This window comes from Mastomys coucha, unplaced genomic scaffold (assembly GCF_008632895.1).
Source record: "Mastomys coucha isolate ucsf_1 unplaced genomic scaffold, UCSF_Mcou_1 pScaffold12, whole genome shotgun sequence".
Lineage (NCBI taxonomy): Eukaryota > Metazoa > Chordata > Mammalia > Rodentia > Muridae > Mastomys > Mastomys coucha.
Window position 1 is genome coordinate 89,254,056 of NW_022196894.1, and position 5,046 is coordinate 89,259,101.

Genomic DNA, 5,046 nt, shown 5'->3' on the forward strand with positions numbered 1-5,046 from the left:
TCTGGGCCACCTCTGAGTTTGGGGTGCCAGGCAACAATGCAGAGGCAGGAGGCTGACTTTCCTTGAAGATTTCGTCTCAAATACCGCCATCACGCAAGTGTGTGTGGCAGTGGGCCATGCTGTAAAGATGGCGCAGGCTCCCGCCTTCCGCTCCTGATAGCGAGCACTCTCAATGGCAAGCAAGTCCTTAATTGGCTGTGCTTGTCAGTCGCAGCTGCTTGCGCATAAGAGTGGCCTATGCGCTGTACCTACGTGGCACCCAGGGGTTGGTTGGGCAGGAGTACTTAAGCCTGCGCGAGCTTTTCTCCGGGGTCAGTCAGAAGAAGTTTTCAAGGAACCTGATTAAAAACTGCTTGGAGGAGAGCTCAAGGAGTCGCGTCTTTTTTGCCGGTCGAGAGAGATGTGACAATTATTTTAGACATAACTTGACAATTATTTTGAATTATACTGTTTCTAGTTAATTTAGTTTAATTATTTTGGTTAATACATCTGGACCATGGTGGAGGCCATGGAAGCCTCTAATGTGTCTCCAAGGCAGGTGCAACATTGTGGGAGAGAGGGGTGGGGGGATGGTGAAGGCGGGGAACTGTGTAAGGACATGGGAGAGAGATGGAGCCAGAACAGCATGGCCGACGAAGGACAGGCCTTCGCCATCCCAACTCAGTACATGCACAACAGGCAAGACGCCTGCCTACTCAAAGGACCGCAGTACTTTGAATAAGAAAAATGCCTTGGTCTGCCTTGTAAAATAAACAACTAGCCAATAGGATTGATTCTTGTGCTAACTTGAAACTTGAATTTCTAATCAGAAGCCTATCACCTATGAAATACCCTGCTGGGCATGCTCTTACCACAGCGCAGCTGTAAGTCTATCTACTAGCCACACTCATTCCCTGCTGTGCTGTTCTCCAGCTTGTGAGTCCACAACCAGTTTTACATCTTTAAATAGCTGGAGGAACAAACATGAGATAAGAGCTGAGGATGTGGCTCACAGTCAAGGGCCTGCCGCTCTTCCAGAATCCTCAGCTCAGCAGTCAAGGGCCTGCTGCTCTTCCAGAAGATAAGAGCTGAGGATGTGGCTCAGCAGTCAGGGCCTGCCGCTCTTCCAGAAGACCTGGGTTTTGGTTTCTAGCACAGCACCCACCCAGGGTGGCTCACAACCACCTGTAACTCCAGTTCTAGGGGATCTGACACCCTCTTCTAACCTCTATAGGTACCTGCACACACATGGCGAACATACAAACAGGCACAAACACTACACAAATAAATAAAAATAAAAAATTTAAAGATAACACTTCAAACCACATGAAAATGATTTGGAATTCCAGTGTCTGTGAAGTTTTATGGGTACTGGATGAGGCTCTGTCATTCACACAAGGTCTGTAGTCGCCTCTGCACCGCTAGGGGACTTGAGTGGTTCCTACAGAACATATGGCTCACCACAGAGCCTGATGTTTACACCACCCGGCCCTCTGTGGCAAGCTTGCTGGCCTAGTTAATGACAGGATCCACTCTTAAATTTATCTATTTATTTTATGTATGTGAGTACATTGTTACTCTCTTCAGACACACCAGAAAAGAACATCGGATCCATTACAGATGGTTGTACATGTGGTTGCTGGGAATTGAACTCAGGACCTCTGGAAGAGCAGTCAGTGCTCTCAACTGCTGAGCCATCTCTCCAGCCCCCGAAGAGATCCACTCTTATCATCAAGGTTTATGATGTAGGGGTCAGGTCATAAATTATAAGAGCGGACACTGCATCCTTGTGTGCATACCACAAAGCATGTTACAATTCAGGAAAGGCTGCATGCACACAGTATAGGAGAATGCTCATCCCAAGCTGATAGGACTAGCTGGACCAAGCACTAACCTGTAAGGAACCTCTCTCTGAGTCATCTTACTTCCAAGGGCAACAGCTTTTCTTCCTGAATACGCAGACACATTTAGTGTGCCTGCTGTTGTCAGAGACACATGCAGAGTGTTCCAGGGATCAGTCTGAAGCACATCAGCAGCTTCACAGCCAGAAAAACAAGGTCACATAGGATTCGATTGTTGTCGATACCTCAGCACAGCATCCCTACCCAGCACGGCATCCCTACCCAGCACGGCATCCCTACCCAGCACGCCATCCCTACCCAGCACGCCATCCCTACCCAGCACGGCATCCCTACCTCAGCACGGCATCCCTACCCAGCACGGCATCTCTACCCCAGCACGGCATCCCTACCCAGCACGGCATCCCTACCTCAGCATGACACCCCACAGTCTGGAGTGACTGTCTGTCTACACACTTAACTGTGGAGATGTAAAGCTCCTATATGACACCAGAGCAACTCAAGTGGCATATGCTTTTATCTAAAAGCCCCTAGGAGAACATTTCAAATTCCATGACACTGCTACAAAAGGAAGGCAGGGTCAGCAGGCTCGGAACAGCCCAGTGTGGGGTGCAGGAGGCTGAGGAAGGAAGAAGGGGCTCCAGTCCGAGGTCTGAGCCACACAGGGAGACAGACACCCAGCATCTAGCCTCCACACACATGCATTCGTGTACAGATGTACCTGCGTGCACATATGTACACACATATGGACATACATACACAAGACACACAAATAAAACAAACTTTAAAGAGTACAAAGTATATTTAAGCACAAAAATGTCAGAATGAAACACATTTTTGTAAGCTAACCAAAAACATAATTTTAAAAGATTTATTAGCCCGGCGTGGTGGCACACGCCTTTAATCCCAGCACTTGGGAGGCAGAGGCAGGTGGATTTCTGAGTTCGAGGCCAGCCTGGTCTACAGAGTGAGTTCCAGGACAGCCAGGGCTGCACAGAGAAACCCTGTCTCGAAGAACCAAAAAAAAAAAAAAAAAAAAGTGCTGTTATTTTGTGTGTTTTGCCTGAATATGGGATGCTCATCGTGATCACAGTATCCTTGGAAGTCAGAAAGGACCAGAGTTCCTAGCACAGGAGTTAGAAGATTGTGAGCACCACTGGGTGCTGGGACACCGACCCAGGACTTTTGCAAGAGCAGCCATCTTTCCAGCTCCCCAAAACACAATTTTTAAATATTTTTAAGAGTATTTATTGAAAAAAGGTACCCCTCTTTAAAGCATATTCGGAACCTTGAGTCCAAGTGGGTACACACATATGTGTACTTGTGCATGCACGTGCATAGGCCATCTCAGGAGTCAGTCCTCAGAAACCACTCGCCATGATTTTCAGGAGAGGGTCCCTCTCTGACCCACAACTCACCAATTAGGCTAGGCTGGCCGGCCACAGAGCTCTAGGAATCTACCGTATCTATAGTCCATGTAAATTTCACAGCAAAAACCTTTTTTTATTTTTTTTAAACTGTGTGCTGGGAGATTGAAGTAAGGTCTTTGTATTTCCAAGGTTTCCTTCTTAAGAGGAAAAAAAGAAATGGAGGACGTCTTGGTATGGTTACGGGGACATGTTGTTTGGCTTAATTTAATCATTTTACAATGTATTTTTTTTAAACTACAGCCTGGCATAGTGACCCTCGCCTTTAATCCCAGCACTTTGGAGGTAGAGGCAGAGGCAGAGGTAGAGAGATCTCTGTGAGATCCAGGACAGCCTGGTCTACATAGTGAATCCTGGTGCAGCCAAGGTTACATAGAGAAATGTCTTGAAAAAAGAAATAGCCGGGCAATGGTGACGCACGCCTTTAATACCAGCACTTGGGAGGCAGAAGCAGGCGGATTTCTGAGTTCAAGGCCAGCCTGGTCTACAGAGTGAGTTCCAGGACAGCTAGGGCTACATAGAAAAACCCTGTCTCGAAAAACAAAAACAAAATAATAATAATAATAATAATAATAATAATAATAATAAATACATTACTTTGTACCCTCTGGATATACACCATTTAATACGTAGAAAACAAGTGTGAGCATTTGTGAGATTCAAGGATTGGGAACAGAAATGTGGACTCTTTAAACAGTCTGTGCAAATGAATTAGCTCATTCTTTTTTTTTTAAAGACTTATTTATTATTATAAATGAGTACACAGAAAAGGGTGTCAGATTTCATTATGGGTGTTTGTGAGCCACCATGTGGTTGCTGGGATTTGAACTCACGACCTTCAGAAGAGCAGTCAGTGCTCTTACCCGCTGAGCCATCTCACCAGTGAATTAGCTCATTCTTAAATAAAACAAAAGTATCATAGAAAGTGATTTCTAAGAAAATGGGAATAGGGTGTAAGAAGAGAAATTGTGTCATGATTTCCTCACGATGAAATAACCCTGGGGCTGGTGAGCTACCTGGCAGCTCTCAGAGGAAGGGAGCTGGGCCTGTCAGGCACGGCGAGCCAACTCCGAAGCTTTCCCCTCACAGGGAGAGCAGTTCATGAAACCCTGCAAATGATTCAATAGACCACGGCTTAGCTCAGTGACCCAGGATGGACTGAGCAGGTTCACCTCCAGCACACACCCCAAGATAGTAATTTCTATTTCAATGAGCTTCTACTTTTGTGACTGTCCTGGCTGGTTTTGTGTGTCAGGGTGACACCAGAGGAAATGCCTCCATGAGATCCAGCTGTAAGGCATTTTCTCAATTAGTGATCAATATGGGAGGGCCCAGCCCATTGTGGACAAAGCCATCTCTAGGCTGGTGATCCTGGGTTCCATAAGGCTGAACAAGCCATATGAAGTAAGTCAGTAAACAGCATCCCTCCATGGCCTCTGCATCAGCTCCTGCCTCCAGGTTTCTACCCCATTTGAGTTCCAGTCCTGACTTCCTTCAGTGATGAACAGCAATGTGGAAGTGTAAGCTGAATAAACCCTTTCCTCCCCAACTTGCGTTTTGGTTACGGTGTTTTGTCAATGCAATAAAACCTCTAAGACAAACTGGTACCAGTATAATAGAGTATTGCTGTGACAGCCCTGACCATGTTTTTGGGAGGACCGTGGAAGGACTCTGGAACTTTGGGCTAGAAGAGCCACTGGGTGTTTATAGTTCTATGGGTGATGGGTTTTGAGTCGCGGCAGAAAGCGTCTGCAGACACCAGGCCCAGGCAGTTTCATGTG